An 18,341-nucleotide genomic window follows, 5' to 3' on the forward strand; every position below is an offset into this window, starting at 1 on the left:
CAGACAGAGGGCATTCCCATTTGCCCATTCCACAAATACAATGGCATGTGCATGTCTCAACAGATGCTAAAAGCCTGATTCAGTGGTGGAGAATCCTGCAGGGAAAGTCACTTTTCCAGCAGTGGCAACAACTGCCTACACTGCAAAAGAACCCAGAAAAGAAAGTAAAAGAGCTTTTTTGTTTTGCCTTTTCCCCATTTCTGCCTACCCCTGATTTAAAGCTCATCTTCCTATGCCTGTACAATGCCTATTTCAGAGGAACTACTAACTACTGAAGGAAAAGTTACTGCGTAAACTGTTGACTTGAATGTTTTGTGGATTTTCTAGGTGGAGGGTGTGGAGGGGTGAATGAAAGCTTAACGAATGGATGGATTCCATTGATTCTACCTTTGGAACCTGCCGGCAAAGCAAGTCTGTTAAAGTGCAAAAAAGTCCATTACATGCAAAGAATGATCCAACTCTGATCGTGCAAAGCAACGTACAAAACAAATACATGAAAATATGATTAAGACTGTTGACTCTGTTTGGTCATCATGTGTTCAGCTGGTGGTTATCAGATCTTCAGCCTGCTGACCAGCAGTACTGTGGTCATACAGGTCATACAGCAGTAATTTGAAATGTGGACTCATCAGACCACAGCACATTTTTCCACTTTGGGTCAGTTCATCCCAGATGAGCTCGGGCCCAGAGATGTTGGCGGTGTGGTAGTGTCTTAACTTGCAGTGATATACTGTACTGTGTTTACTGATAATGGTTTTCCAAATTGTTCCTCAGCCCATGTCGGTTTTTGATGCAGTGCCATCTAAGGGGTTAAAGGTCATGGCCATTCAGTGTTTTTTTTAGTTTGTGCCTTTTACATGCAGATTCTCTCTCTCTTATGATGAGATTATGGATTGTAGATGGTAAATTGCAATACAGCAATCCTCTAAATTTCAAAACTTCGAAAATTCATAACAAATCAACCACAGCTTTGGAACTTTCACTTTGAAATTTGCTTTTCCATGGCATGGATGGCTACTGTCTGGCACCCTGATGCTTGGCTTAGTCAATTTGTGAAGCCACACATGAACTGTCACTTGCCAATTAGCTCAGTGAGATAGAAGACGGACCTCAGTCTCAGAAGTTGTGAGTTAAAGCCTCAGCTAAGGCAGAACGGACATTCTAATGTGAAAGTCCTATGTTCAGGCATCATGCTATGTGGATTAGAGACTACCAAGGTTAAAATAATTATGATCCAGGCAGTTTCGCTGAGAGACAAATAGTCTGTATCAACACTTTTCCCTGTTATCCCTTGTCTCTTTTCCCTGTTTATTTGGCTTAGCTATCAGTCAATATGCAGAGTCTATCCAATAGCTACTTTTACATTTTAAAAAATGTTTTCATCTTTGTCACCATGGATAATGTTTAGCTTTAAAGGGATAGTTCAACATTTTGGCAAATTCGCCTATTGCCGTAATCCCTATAGTCATATGAGTAGGTACATTACCTTTAATTGTCAGTGCGTGCTGTTCTGAGATCGGTGTAGCAGAGCTGCCTGCTGAAATGGAGGTGAACGGTACAGGTCCCTCTCTCCCTCAGAACTAATCAAATACACCATCAGATGACTCCAAAACGCTCTAGTGGACAACACATGGCTTCCGCATTCCCCACGCCATGACATAATAATGTATAATTACGTAACATCACGACACATGACGCAAATACTCGGAACTACTTTCTTGAGTAAACCACTGGGTGGAGTGACACAGTGCGCAGCTGAGACAGTGCCGTTGTTATTGCTTGCAGCCTTGCATTTGCGGTATCGTCAGCTGGACACACCAGAAGGTTTGAGGAAAGTTTACAAGTGTTTTTGTAAATCATGGTTTACACATGCATTGTAAAAGGTTGCAGTAACAAGCTGAAGACATGGAGCAGAGTGAAGTTTCACGTAGTTCCAACCAGTAATGCTGACAGGATGAAACAATGGCTATTTGTGCTGGACATCGACCCCAACACACCTGTGGAAATGGTCCGGAAAATGTTTGTGTGCTCCTGCCATTTTTTACCGGAGGACTACAGTGAAAGGATGGAGCGCAGAAGCTCGGGAATGGTTGAAACTCCTTTCTTGAAAGATACTGTCACACCATCTGTCGGCATCACAAAACGAGTAGACATGGTAAGTGATCGTTGTGTATTTTGCTCAGCAATCTCTCTGCTGTAACGTTACCTCCATGTTGAGTAACATTAGCCTACAACCCAAGCATGGTAAATAAGGCTAAAATGCAAATGTTGTTGTGGTTATGTTATGGATAAGTGCTTGCCCAGAGCATATAGTGAAGTGACTGGCATTACTTCTCATTGTTGGGAATAAACAGACTGCTAGGGAATATTTTATGTTGTTCCTTCAGGAGTTGTGATTTATGAGTGTGGAGTTAGCATGTTCTCCCCGTGTTCCGGTGATTATTTTGAGGCATACTCTATGTTTATATTGCACAGGTGTACCAAATAAAGTGGCCAGTAAGCCCCACATTTACACCACCGGCTCTGGGTCTCCCCTCAGTCCCTGGTTGCTCGGCAGACTCAACCTCTCCTTGCTCTCTCTTCTTCCAAAACCTGTAACTCTTCCTCTGTATATTCTGGCTTCTTCTCAACAAACTTGTTGTTTTGATGATGGGAGTAACTGCACTAAACATACGCTGTTTGAAATCACTCCGCCCAGCAAGTACTGTATGTCTGGAATGTAGTTCCGGCTCTGCATTTGGCTTCAAAACAACTCTGTCTCGTAATATTACATTATTATTTCATAGTGTGGTGAATGTGTAAGCTACAAGTTGTCCACAAGAGCGTTTTGGAGTCATTTGGTGGTGTATTTGATTAGTTTTGAGGGAGAGAGGGACCTGTACCGTTCACCTCCATTTCAGCGGGCAGCTCTGCTACACCGATCTCAGAACAGCATGCACTGACAATTAAAGATAATGTACCTACTCATATGACTATAGGGATTACAGCAATCGGCGAATTTGACAAAATGTTGAACTATCCCTTTAAGCTAGATCAGGCCAGTTTGTTCATAATTGCTAGCAGTTAATGTTATTCTTACTTTCTTGTTCTTGAGTTTTTTCTTTCCTTTGTATATTATGGGTCTGATCACTTCAGCCACTCATCCACAATTTGAAGGGCATGCCATAATTACATGATGTAACTTCTATGTTGTGATATGCTTTGTTTTAGTGTGTGTTGCTCAGAATTGCCTAATTTTGCCTAAAATTGCCCGGCCCCGACCATTGCTGCGCAGCAGCTATAATCTGAACTTGGGATCAAGTGACACAGACACTGTTTCCTAAAATTAAGTTGTTGGTTTTTTTTTTTTTTTTTTAAATGTAACTTTTCACTGATGTGGGCACCACAACAATGATTCCATACACAGCCATAGTGTTGGTGTGGGGGACAGAAATCTCAGAGAGTCAGGCTAGAAAATGTGCTGTTTTGCAATTTGGGTGGACTGACCCTTTAACGATGGAGTTCTTGCAAAACTTTTCAAGCATTCTGACTTCTTCCTGAGCCTCTATGCCTCTTCACTGGCCTTAAAAGTTGATTATTAATGAATACACATGAGGTGTAAATGACAAACATTAGCCATAAACCAGAGACAGAAAGTAGGCAGCTGTTGTCCTGTTCCACAGCTCTAAGAAAAAGACATCTCTGGCTTTGCTTTGGTCCAGACTTGATCATTATAGCCATAAAAATGCACACTGTTGTGTGACCTGTAGTTTTCTGGCATTCTTTGTCCACTGATGTGTCCACACGGATTGTGTCAAAGGGCTGTAATGACTATGACACCATATTCAAAATGTTTTAATTGCTGTTGTCCTCAAAATATTAAACAATGGTGACCAATTGTGATGAAAATAATCTTTCCATAAATGTCAAAAAAGTGTTAAGGCAGAGTAAATCTAATTTGCTGTGATCACTCCTCCTTCACTCATTTCTTCCACATTACATCCATTTGATCCTTTGCCATGAGGTCACATATAAAGAGTTTTCTTTGTTGTTGCAGGCCACCTGTACACAGACTTTGTTGTGGTCTGCTCTGATGCTGGCTGGGAGTGCCTTTCCCAAAACAACTCTCATTAAACTGGAGTATGCTCCCTGAAAACTGATCCTTGGACCTGCTAAGTGATGCAGGTGGCTTACTTTAGTATGCTGGAAAATGCATTTTTTTGTCCTATAAACCTTTTTAACACCGGCTAAATATTGAAAGTGTTTTTCTGAAAGAACATTGCCTGCCTCTGTTTTTAAAGGGTCTAAAGAAGCCCTGTCGTGTGCTGTTGAAAATGTTTTCTCGGGTGTTTTATGATGCCTCACAGTAGTAATACTGCCCTCAAGGTTATTGTTGGAGCACTGATGCAGATTTTGTTTTTCCTTTTTGGTTTGCAGTTAAACACCTGTAGTACCACATACCTGTGCAACTTCTACTCGCTACTGGCCATGAGATATCTGGACAGTCATGTAAAACACGATTATCCCCCAATATTCAGAGAGTATCAAATATTCTGTCTACCTAAAATGGTACTCTGGCATCCAAACTTTGAAAATCCCTCCTCTAAGATTTTTGTTTCACAATGCTCTGAATTGATCATCTTAGCTGTTACATTTCTTAAAATTTCTCAACCCCCCCCCCCCCCCCCCACCAGACCTTCCTGGAGGGCTGGATTGTAGAAGCTATTTTTAGACAGAGATCGCACTACAGGGCCACTATGAAAACCCTTATTTATGCTGCCTTTGTATTGTTAACCAAACCAAAGGACGGCATCATGCTGCTCCGCTGTGTGATTTTAGACAGCATGCTGGCATCATGGAAGCAAAACAGGGGTGACGGGTGTGACATGTACCACAACAGTGCCAGCCTCCAGTGTGACCTCTAATAGTGCTTTATCCACCTTATTCCTAGCCTCCACAATGGCTTGTGTGAATTATGGGTGTGACTTCTGGTGCTGAACCGTAACCGGCGTTTTCCAGTGGTAACAGTATGCTAACGGTATGCTAATCCTCTTTCTTGGAGCAATTGGGAAATAAAACATGTGGAACACATTACCTGTTACATCTCTGATGGAATAACATATTACCTCTATCATTTCTGACAGAGTTCGGTAAACATCTACTCCTTCTAAAAGATCTAACTCATTCAGTGAACATTGAACATAATACTGTATTCATTTTAGCTACATATAAGGAGAATAAACGTGATGTTTCCCAGCTAATGCTCCACTCATCTGCCTTAACAACGCAATTCAGACATTTTTGTAACTGCTGATGTAATAAATCAGCTCAACTGAGTGAAAATAATGCTGAATTTAGCAGCAGACTTAAGTAATATCAGTATAGAAAGAAGTTAAATAAATAACTTTAGGCATTCATTTTATATATGAATGAAGTGTGGCAAATCAGTAACATGTTCTGAGCCCAGATGACCAACGTTAAACACAATTCAAGATATGCTGCCGAGTTTATCTTATAATGGGCAATCTCTAATGTAGGTTGGGAATGTAGTCAGACAGAGAAATAAAGGGATATCATGTGCTGATGTTAAGTGACAGACCTGTCATTCCAGGTGTCACCCTTCTCCTCAAAATCTGATTTAATACTTCTCCACCCTCCAAGCTCTTTTTATTTTATTATTTATTATGTCATTCCAATCATATGAAAATGTAGTGGATGCATTAGAGTAGGGTGTGCATGAAAATGCGGGACAAACCTCACCCCGTATCGATTCAGTTCGATCAGGAGACACATTTTTATAGTAAAAAGAATATTTATTAACGTGCATATAAGAATGCAAAATGTGAAAAGTCTTTAACGATTAGACCCCGTAGAGATGGTATAATTTAAGGAGGGTGATGAATCCATAGCTGAATAAAGAATTGTTTTTCAATACAGTACGATCCTGTATCAAGGTTATACAGAATTGGTGGCAATCTATTCCTCTCTGTAGGTAGGCAATAAAAACTGTTTGTTTTGGGTGCATGTTTGACACCCATGTTGGTGTTAAAGTCAGATATTTAGCTTAGTCTGGTTGATAGTAATATTACAGACATGGACAGTGCAACAGGTACCAGCGCTCCTAAGGGAGAGCTTAGAAAATTCTATTTTCATTTTATTAAATATCTGTTAAAACAATGCAGTGTTTGCTTCATTAAAGGTGAATTACTTTAGAAAAGAACCGCTGTTGGTGGTTAGCCACCAAGATTAGTCACTGGAACAAATCATAGAGAGTCAATGTGATTAAATAGTTTGCTGCCACTTCCTCTCTCTGTCAAAAGTTGCATACATTATCATTCCTACAATAGTGCCCTCAGGACGCCCCTAAGGTGGATAACATTTACATTTAATACATACATAAACAATAACAATGACATAACATGTCAGTAACGATCATTTACCATCCCTGTAAAGCCTCCTACAGACTGTGAGATTTTAGCAATCTTATAAGTTGAGTGCAGCTACACTGTGCGACATGGATCTAACAAACTTGGGTATGACATCAAGTTTGAAGTATGCAGACTCTATGATGACAGCGGCCACTAAATCTCAGGCTACGATGTATGATGGAAATGCTTCCCATACTGAGTGTGCAAGGATGTTGCATGGGTTATTACTTCTTCAACTGTGAAGCACAACATAGAGGGTCACATTATTAAATAATCAAAAGTTTTGTGGGCAATATATAATGTGAAGTGTCAGCCCTCAGCCCTGCCTCTAGTTCCCTCCGTGGTTGGTCCTTTGTTACGCGATCATGGTAAGAGATGGTGGACACATACAGGCAAGGCCTCTGCTGCCAAAACTCCACAAGGCTTCTTGATGGAATCCCATACATTTCTTTTAGTGTGTTCTGCCTCCAGGACAAGCTGCTATCTGTCTGTTTGTTTGGGTTTAGTCCAGTGCATCATTTCATGCTGCATTTCTAATGGGTGGTTAGTTGAAGTAGGTGATAACAGCAGTCAGATAGTGAGATGGTCATCCCAAAGTTCTGACACCGTCAGAATTTGATCCCAAGCTGTCTTTGATCTCAAAACTGTGACAACAGCCATCCTTGAACCTCTCTCACTGTGTGATGTAAGACCACAGTTTTAGAGACACAACTAAAGATATCGGCACGTTTCTTTCATGATGGTTGTCTTTTATCTGGGACAGCTCAAAATCACTAAGTAAGGTATACTGGGATGTAGATGGCGGTTGATATCAACCTCTGCTTGGAGGGTAAGGAGCTCCTGGACCTCACTGTTTTTGTGGACATTTCTGTCGTTTTTCTTTGAGTTAGCTGCTATTCATCAGCTGTGTGAAAGGCATATTGTACTGCATGATATTCTGCCTATACACTAAACCCATCCACTCTGACCACAAGAACAAACATGTCAGCAGAAAATGTCTGCTTTTGAACAGTTGCCAGAGAAAGCCAAGAGGGATGGATGTGGAAGGAGGGTGAAACAGAGTGGAGGGTAGATATCTCTTAGCCAGAGAGAGAGAGAGCAGTGAGAGGCTAACGTTAATCCACTTATTAAGGCAACAACTGCAAGCCTGGAACCTGTGCCAGATATTAATACCTAATCATGAGTTAATTAAAGGAGGGTTAGTTGGCACCTAATCTGCTGTGATAGGGGGTGATAGTGACGGGGAGCGATGGTGTCCTGAGGGGGTGACGAGGGGGTGGAAAGCCCTCAATAGTGCTAACGCTAAGTGCTAACACCAGAGCTGTGGACTGGAGATATAATTAACTTCAGGTTGGGCTATTTGGGACTATTTGAGAGAGAATATGTTATCACATTTGGAATTTTCTGGGTGTGAGAGATGATTAATGTACCACAAGATGTTACTGTTCAGGAGGAACTGCATGAGCTTGAATGTGACACACAGAAAAAATTAACACACAGACCTACTCATCACAATATGCAGCCTCTAAGTATGCTTTTTTTTGGGAGGCTTTCTTTCTAAATGAATGTAAAATGATCAATCTGTGAAGAGCAGAGTGTTTCATTTGGTAGATTGTCCTAAATGGCCATTATGCATTCGGAGAGACTTTTGCATAGTGGAGTTTACTGAGATCTAAAGACTATCTAAAGCCCTGTTTCCACAAAACACTTTTGGTATGGTTCCTTTGGAACCCTTAAGATATGGTACAAACGATACTCTTAAATGTGAGTGGGGTTGTTGTTGCTCACTGCTCTGTCCAGCACTTGCTATATTTCCTCATCACTGGTGACACAGAGGGAAGTCTGCATCTCGTTTATCATTCATAGAACAGAGTTACACATAGACATTTTTAGTACAAAACAGAACAGGCTGCAGTGAGAGTCTGTCTCGATGGGGTATTTAAAAGTAGCGGGTTCATGCATTTACTCCTTCTCAGGCAAGTGCAGAAGTTTAGTGTTGCTGTAACCCACAAGAATGACGCTCTGCAACACTTTTTTCTCCATGTAAGAATTAGAATATATAAAGTTCACTTAATCTGGTCGAAATGAATATATATTTTTTAATGCTTGAAGATCCACTCATTACTAAAAGTGTCTGTCATCCAAGAGAGACAATAAAAACTAATGGAAAGGTCAAAGTTGTCATATTGAACTTAAAGTTGTGCTGATGGACTAATGTCGTCAACTCATGCATTGAGTAACACTACAAGTAAACCTTCCACCTGGGAAGTTGCCAGCAGTCGACTCAGTAAATCAGAATTTTTTTCTCAGTTGAGAGCTGCTGTGAGAGGCAGCAAAACATCGTTTCATTTTAGAGTTATAGTTTACTAGTGTATGTAAATCTTGCCACCGTATTAACAGTGGTTACATAAGCATCAAATCCACCCCATGTGACTGTCACAGTGACCGTCCTCTATTGACCAATCAACGGACTGTAGTGTTTCTAGCTCTACCTGTTAATACCAGATCTGTGTGCTAGGTACCCCAACAGACGGGTGACCAAAAATGGGGACAGTATGGAATGGGTCCATTGGTACCATCCACAACTTCTCACAGTGGAAACAGAAAAAATGCATACTGAACTGAACTGAACCATGCCGGACTGCTTGGTGCAAACAGGGCTTTAGCATTTCCACTACAAACAGTACTCTTAAATGTGGACTGGGTTGTTTTCACTCACTGCTCTGTCCAGCACACACTGTATTTCCTCTTCACCGATGACAGAGATGGAAGTCTGCGCCTTGAAGTCTGCACCATTTTCGTTTCACTTTCTGGATGGTTCTTACAACAGAGGACACAGTAACAGCATTGGTTACTTCCTTCCGGGCCTTTGATTTACCTGTCCCTGTCATACCACTACTATTAGAATAAAATAAAATGTTTTCCTCAACTCCTTTTCACCTAAAATATCTTAACTCTCACTGTTGGAAAAGTTTTCCTTTCTCTCTCCCTCTTTCTTTGTTTGCTCCATGTTCGCAGGTTGATAGGGTGCACCTATCCATAGTAATTATCACTTCCTTTTATGGTGGTCACTGGCTATTCATGGGCGGGAATGTATGCTAATTGCTGATTAGCAGGAGCACGCCATCAATTTACAATTGATTGCCGTTCATGAACATACGCATGTGCCTATGATCAAATCCGAGTTTTCTCAGGGGTTCATGAATCCGGCGTAGGTTTTTAGTACCATGTTTTTTTTATGTGCAAATCTTTTTACAGATTTATTGACATTTCATGAATGAGACCGTTTGTATTTTTGGTTGACTTCCTTCGGGTTAGGAAACAAAGAATTGATTTAGGTTTAGAAAAAATACATGGTTTGACTTAAAATTCAGACAGGAAACAAACAGCAGGCTCCTGGGTGAAAGTCTGGAGTTTGTTTGACCCATCCACCTCCCCTTCCACCCTCCCTACAGCCACTTTCTCACTCTTTATATTACGCTACTTACTGCAAATGGTACATATCATACCGCCATGGAAGGTGCCTCTGTGTGTTGTTTCTGATGCCGACGTCCACTGACAAGGCAGTGGTTTTTGACAAGCTGGGAGTGAGAAAAGGCTGGTGTGTCTCCCCACCCCTCTATTCCATCTTTCAGCATATCACTCTGTTTCTATCCACCCTCCTCCCTCTTCTTTATGTATCACTTATTCTTTCATTATCCCTCTCTCTATTTGTCCTCTCCATGCACCCTCTTTTTCACCATTGTACTGTTTTTCTTTTCTTTTCCACCTCTTGCTAGTTAACTTTTATCCTCCTCTGTCTCTTCAAGTTTTATCTCCTCCCATGTCTCAGCTCATTCTCCACAGCTGTGCTGTGGGGAGAATTTTCCCTAAAGGGCCTTCTGGCAGAAATGGCTTTCTGGCAAAAGGCAAACCTCCTCTGCCACAGCCTCCTCCACCTCCTTCCTTACTTCCTCTCCCACTTCCACCTTCTTTGTCTCTTCCCCTTTTCCTGTCCCCTCCTCTGTCTTCCTTCTCAATGTGTTTTAGAAACAGTGTCAAATCATCACCTCTCAACTCCCCTTGTGATGCTGCCCTCATTCATTAGCATACACTCAAATAAACACACCTACACACACACACACACACACACACACACACACACACACACACACAGGCATACACATAAGTAAGTACATAAAGCCAGAGAGAGTTGTACACACTCTCCCCTTCATTGTAATGAGGATGTGTAGTAATAAAAGGGGAGTTTCCAACACGATAGCAAGAGCGTGGGCATTAGCATTTAAAAGGTGCAGAATTAGCCATCGCACCACCATCTCCAGTAAATGAGTCTGGATGTCAGACTAACATGGCTTTTATCGAAGGCACAGCGGAGGAAAAAGAGGAAGGTGCAGAGGCAGATAGAGAGGCGAAAGCTTCAGAATCTAAACTATTCAAATGCAGCTCCTGCTAGAAAAGACATAGCAGCTCTTCCCTCACAACAATCCCCAGTGGGCCTGGACATGACGTTATGTTTAATTTAAAACATGTTCCCTGCAAAAGAAGTTCCCTGAACCCTGTCTACTCACTCGTTAGCTCCCACAAAAAAGAAGAGAATCAAGGAGGGAGATGTTAATCCTAGGGAGAGGAGAAGAAAGGAAATTGGAGGTAATTCAAGGGTGATAAAGGGAGAGAGAGAAGGGTCAGCGAACCTCGGTTACCCAGAAATGACAGAAAGGTCACAGAGGGAGAGAGTAAACAGACGTAAATTCAGTGACAGCAGCAGTCCAAAGGCCAAAATTTTTTCTCCCCCTCTGTCTTCATTTTCCTCGCTCTCCCTTAAGGTTGAGATTAATTCCCTGTTATCTCTCTCATCTAAATCAGCCATATTAATTACATGCATACTCATGCCGAATGGTTTGTGCAATGTCAAATGCACAGTATAAACATCTAAACATGCTCAGTGTGTAAATGAACAGAGGGGTTGTGACAAACAAACAATAAAGGCAATGATATTAATAATGAGTATGCTTTATGCATGCAGGTTCTACATATGGCTGCACATGCTGCTTAACAGTTTCCATTTCACACCTCACACTTTGCATGAGACAGAGGGCAGACACTGCTTAACCTCTGATTTCACACTACAGGCTATCCACAGAGAACCAGCACTTTAAATATAGAGGTGAAGTAACACGGCTTCAGCCCCTATGGGAAAATTATGGAAATATTACATTAACACAATTAAATATAGTACTTGAGGGTTCTGATAAACTCACTGTTACATATTAATGTATCCTTTAAATAACTATCTGTGTTTTGCATTACTATCGCTATATCCTTCCTACAGTATGGCTGTACCTCAATATCCTGTTTCAGTGTGCTCCAACCTCTGATCATTGGGACCAGTGGTGGCTCTGGTGATGCTGCCAAAATGCCAAACATTTACTGACCACAAAACTTATTATAAATACATCTCTATGACATTTCAGCAGTAGCTTCAGTTGGTATCCTGACTGTAAAGACTATAAGACAGTCATCATACAACATTTCAAGTCAAATTGCCAGAGCTGTGGAACTGTGACAACATAAGACATTAATTATGAAAAAACAAAACAAAAAAACAAACAAACAAAAAACTTCAAAACAAAAATATCAGTCTACAGTACCTCAAGATTTGTGACATTTTCTTCACAAGCAAACATTTTAATTTAAAAACCATATACATAATTGCTCCCAGATGGGCTCCATGCTACAAGACTAGAGTAGCCAATTCACTGAAACTGAGACATCTGACCTTAGGTTCCCCAAAGCCTTTCAAATATCTGTATCCTCCAGGAAACAACAACAACTGTAGGGTTAAAGTCATACTATATTTCACAATATTAATATTACATAATTTTCAATGTGAGAATTACATGGACTCTAAAAATATTGGACATATCTACAACCCATTCTCATCCCAGCTTGTCACATATCATCGCTTGGCCATTCACATCTATTGCGCACTAGGTATCCTCCTGAGTTTATTGCTGACATGCTTTATTGTTATTGTTGAGGCACGTGGTTAGGTTTAGGGAACGAATGCACTAGGTTAGGTAAAAGCACATGGTTACGTTTAGGGAACAAAAACACATGGTTATGTTTAGGAAACAAAAGCACATGGTTAGGTTTGGAAAAAAACATCATGGTTTGGCTCTACATTCATTCAGGTAGTGAAGACCAGGGGGGTATTCCAGGTAGGAGGTTCAACAAACTCTGAGTTTAATCCTGAACTCTGAGTTGACTTACACTGAGATGGGAAAGTCTTAGTATCCGGTTCCAGAACAGCTGATTTGAATTAGTTCCATCAACTCTGAGTAGGTACACCTTGAGTTAAGCATGTGCACAACCACAATAAAAAGCCATCAATGGAGCCCCGATACCTTGATTCACCATGGCTACCAGAGAGAGAAAGCGATCAACTTATTTTACACCTGTGGAATTGGAGGTGCTCATGAATGCCTACAGCGAATATGAGCATATATTTTGTAAAAGAAAGTAACACCGCTAAAACTTCCAAGGAGAGAGGCGGCATGGGAGAAAATTGCTACGCCAGTCAACGCGTAAGTTTGAATGCGTTGAATGCGTTTGAATGAAGTGGTGGAGTGGTTTTGAATAAAATCTGATTTTCATGTAGGTGCAGTCTCACAGGGGAAAAACGCAATTGAAAGCAGCTTAAAATGAAATATAAAAACATCATTCAAACAGGTAAGCCATATTTTACTTGGCCATGATTGTACCTTTCTTTAGTTTTATTCATATTATTATTAAACAAAGGAGCTTGAATAACCTATCATTCAGTGGCTATTTCATGATGTACTGTAGGTCACTATTAATTTAAACCCCCCAAAAAATACTGTTTCAACTTTTTCTGTCCTCTTGCCTAATATCAAGCTTAGTAACATTTGAGCTCTACTCTGCCAACAGAAAGATGGCAGAAGCTCCCAAAACAGGTGGAGGGCCACCACCACCACCTCTAACAGAGGCTGAGGAGCTGGCCCTGAGCCAAAATACTGGATGACCAGTGGCTGAAGGCATCCTTGGGGGGAGCTCATCCGAGACACTCACTCCCCTAGACAAAAGTGCCTATGTAAGTGTATGTGTACTGTATAATATGTGAGTGTATATGTTTGTGTGTGTATACATACATACAGTACAGGCCAAAAGTTTGGACACACCTTCTCATTCAATGCGTTTTCTTTATTTTCATGACTATTTACATTGTAGATTCTCACTGAAGGCATCAAAACTATGAATGAACACATGTGGAGTTATGTACTTAACAAAAAAAGGTGAAATAACTGAAAACATGTTTTATATTCTAGTTTCTTCAAAATAGCCACCCTTTGCTCTGATTACTGCTTTGCACACTCTTGGCATTCTCTCCATGAGCTTCAAGAGGTAGTCACTTGAAATGGTTTCCACTTCACAGGTGTGCCTTATCAGGCTTAATTAGTGGAATTTCTCGCTTTATCAATGGGGTTGGGACCATCAGTTGTGTTGTGCAGAAGTCAGGTTAATACACAGCCGACAGCCCTATTGGACAACTGTTAAAATTCATATTATGGCAAGAACCAATCAGCTAACTAAAGAAAAACGAGTGGCCATCATTACTTTAAGAAATGAAGGTCAGTCAGTCCGGAAAATTGCAAAAACTTTAAATGTGTCCCCAAGTGGAGTCGCAAAAACCATCAAGCGCTACAACGAAACTGGCACACATGAGGACCGACCCAGGAAAGGAAGACCAAGAGTCACCTCTGCTTCTGAGGATAAGTTCATCCGAGTCACCAGCCTCAGAAATCGCAAGTTAACAGCAGCTCAGATCAGAGACCAGATGAATGCCACACAGAGTTCTAGCAGCAGACCCATCTCTAGAACAACTGTTAAGAGGAGACTGCGCCAGTCAGGCCTTCATGGTCAAATAGCTGCTAGGAAACCACTGCTAAGGAGAGGCAACAAGCAGAAGAGATTTGTTTGGGCCAAGAAACACGAGGAATGGACATTAGACCAGTGGAAATCTGTGCTTTGGTCTGATGAGTCCAAATTTGAGATCTTTGGTTCCAACCGCCGTGTCTTTGTGAGACGCAGAAAAGGTGAACGGATGGATTCCACATGCCTGGTTCCCACTGTGAAGCATGGAGGAGGAGGTGTGATGGTGTGGGGGTGTTTTGCTGGTGACACTGTTGGGGATTTATTCAAAATTGAAGGCACACTGAACCAGCATGGCTACCACAGCATCCTGCAGCGACATGCCATCCCATCCGGTTTGCGTTTAGTTGGACGATCATTTATTTTTCAACAGGACAATGACCCCAAACACACCTCCAGGCTGTGTAAGGGCTATTTGACCAAGAAGGAGAGTGATGGAGTGCTGCGGCAGATGACCTGGCCTCCACAGTCACCGGACCTGAACCCAATCGAGATGGTTTGGGGTGAGCTGGACCGCAGAGTGAAGGCAAAGGGGCCAACAAGTGCTAAACACCTCTGGGAACTCCTTCAAGACTGTTGGAAAACCATTTCAGGTGACTACCTCTTGAAGCTCATGGAGAGAATGCCAAGAGTGTGCAAAGCAGTAATCAGAGAAAAGGGTGGCTATTTTGAAGAAACTAGAATATAAAACATGTTTTCAGTTATTTCACCTTTTTTTGTTAAGTACATAACTCCACATGTGTTCATTCATAGTTTTGATGCCTTCAGTGAGAATCTACAATGTAAATAGTCATGAAAATAAAGAAAACGCATTGAATGAGAAGGTGTGTCCAAACTTTTGGCCTGTACTGTACATACATACATATATATATATACTGTCACTTTAAGATGAAGGGCTAGTTAATGGACCTGAACATTATTGCTGTGGAAGGACTTCCTATTAACATAGTCCCTCTCATTTTCTGCTGGAGCAGTGATGGGTATTTGGGTGCCATCTATGCACCCTAAGTCTTTGGAAAGCCCTGCAAAATAATAGCTAATTACTGATCTCAGTCTGAGGTTGCAGCAAAATGTCTCTAGCATAATATTAAATATAATATAGAATATAGAATATAATTTTATATTACCCCCATACTGTTGTCATGAAGAAGAAAAATACTGTTTTTTGTACCAGGCTGTAACAATGTTTATTTCTGCTGTAAAGTTGGGCATTTTAACATGGCGGTCTATGGGCACTGAAGCCAGCCTCAAGTGGCTGTTCAAAGAAGTGCAGTTTTTGATGCTTCCGCATTGGCTTCATTTTTCAACCCCGCAGGTTGCTACTTCGAGAATAATAATATATGCTACTGTAAGTTCATGATAAAGTCATCATTACTACAGTACTACCCTAAGGTTGTGATAATCTTACACTTGTACACTACAGACACACTCTATGGGGGATATTACAGTATGAAGTATTTATATATTACACAAGTTTGATCTGAACACATTATTAAGTATACCACAGATACAGTGAGTCAGTACAGGAATAGTACCATCAAAATGTTATATGGTCACTTTACATTGTGTGTGTCAAACAGATTATTTCTGATATATTATATAAATAATATCCTCTATACTAATGACAGAATATGAAAGCAGAGTTAAGTCTGCATTTTATACTGTCATATAAGTCATTACTTTTTCAGATAGAAAATTTTCTGTGTGCCACAGGGATCCATTCTTGGTCCAGTTTTATTTTCTTTGTATTTGTTTGCCTTGGGTCACATTATTAGACAGTATGATATTTCATTTCATTGTTACCCTGATGATACTCAGCTGTACTCGTCCTGCAAACCATCAGAATCGGCTAAATTATCTGCCCTGCATAATTGCTTAGCTGCGGTTAAGGACTGGATGACAGTGAATTTTCTCCAGCTTAACTCTTCTAAAACAGAGTTCCTTATTATAAGCCCTGAGCACTCTCACAACCAAGTTCTGCCTGCTCTTGGTTATTTAGCTCAACTCGTCATTCCCACTGTTAAGAGTTATTTTGGATCAGAACCTCACTCTGGAGTCCCATGTTTAAAGGCTAACCCAGTCGTGCTTTTTTCATTTGAGAAACATCTCTAGAATCAGATCTTTTATTTCTTTTAATGATCTTAAAAAAGTGATTCATGCTTTTATAACGTCTCGTCTGGACTATTGTAATGCTGTTTTTACTTGCCTGGGACAAAACTTGACTCAACGGCTTTGGGGTGTCCAAAATGCTGCAGCCAGACTTTTAACTAGAGCACGAAAACATCATCACATCTCACCTATTTTATTCCCTTCATTGGTTACCTGTACATTTTAGAATTGATTTTAAAATTTTACTCGTCTTTTAAGCCCCTGCATGGTTTGGCAGCAAGCTACCTGGCTGAGCTTTTAATACGTTACTCACCAGCTCATAGCTTGCGATGCTCTGACAAGGCCCTGTTAGTTATCCCTTGCTCTAGGCTAAGGACCAGGAGTGACAGGGTTTTTGCTGTGAGAGCTCCAACCCTTTAAATCAGCTCTCAAAACTTACTTTTATCACATGGCCTTTGTTTAAATTGTTGACTCTTGATTGTGATTTTGCTTGATAATTGTTGTTTTGCTTGTTGCTACTTTTAATTGTTTTATGTGAAGCACTTTGTAACGGTTGTTTTGAAAGGTGCTATATAAATAAAGTTATTATTATTATTACTTTATGAATATAGCAGGGATGTTGTAAGGAATACTTAATAGATTAGTTGTTTGCCACAAATTCACAATTTAACACCAATGACACTAAGTGCCTTCAAAAATACCATAGGAATTATAAAGCAATGAGAGTAAAGAAACAGTGTTACAAATGTATCATAAAGTTTCAGAAAGCAGTAAATATGCTATAAACTGCAATAAATGAACCCATAAACTCACTACTCAGTACCATATACAGGAAGTAAGGATATTTAGAAACTTGATGTACTGGGCTGTGGTCAATTTTTGATCCATCCACATGGGGTGTCTGTCTATCTCCACATCACAGAAGCAGGACAAAGGCTGATTGAGTAGGAGGAGAAGGAGGAGGAGGAGGAGGTGGTGTGCATTGCAGGTCATTAGCTGAAGCCCAGGATTAGCCTGAGCAGAGCAGCTAGACGCAGCTCAGATGAGGCTAATTAGATCTGTCTATCTGAACACATCCATCTTCTGCTCATCCCTCCTCCCTCGCTTCCCCCTCTCCAAATAAATTGCTCTTTATTACTCTATCATTCAGGTTATTGCCTATGAAATAATGAGACACTCCTGGTCAGGTCCAGCGTAATTGATTTCTTTTTCTTTCTTTTTTTTTTCTTCTGTGTGTGTGCGTGTGTGTTCAAGGTATTGTTATTATTAGCTGGCCAGGGATTACTGAGGAGATTAGCTGGTGGGAACGATAGATGAAGAAACAAAAGCAAAACAAAGGTTGCCAAAAACAATGGCAACTTGTGCAAAAGGTGTTCAGCACAAATTTGTACTGTCATCACTTAAGGTGTGGACAAAATGTGTCTCCTTAGTTGAAATATGAACATCTCAAATATCAACATCCCTCTATTGATCCTCTTCCTCTTTCTTCCACTCTGTCTGTCTCTCTCTCACACACACACACACACACACACACTGAGATCACAGATGATACACGAGGGCTGAGGAGGAAGGAGGGGCCGCAGTATAAATGTTTCATTCCTCCTGAATGGCAGGTTAAGTGAGGATACGATAATACTGCCGACAGTAATGGCAACTTTAATTTCCTTTTTCTATTGTGGAGATTTATGTGGAGAAATTAAATTCCAGCAGCTCGCAGGCCTCAATAATCATTATACAGAGCAGAGAGTGAAAAGAAAAGGGAAACTGTTTTCATGGTCACAATATATAAAGGAAGCAGGTTAAGCACTAGGGAAAAAAAGAATGTAATCTATGAGCGCTTAATAAACACAAAAGACATTATACAGATGTTCAAAA

Source organism: Epinephelus lanceolatus, chromosome 15, assembly GCF_041903045.1.
Source record: "Epinephelus lanceolatus isolate andai-2023 chromosome 15, ASM4190304v1, whole genome shotgun sequence".
In the NCBI taxonomy this organism is placed as follows: domain Eukaryota; kingdom Metazoa; phylum Chordata; class Actinopteri; order Perciformes; family Serranidae; genus Epinephelus; species Epinephelus lanceolatus.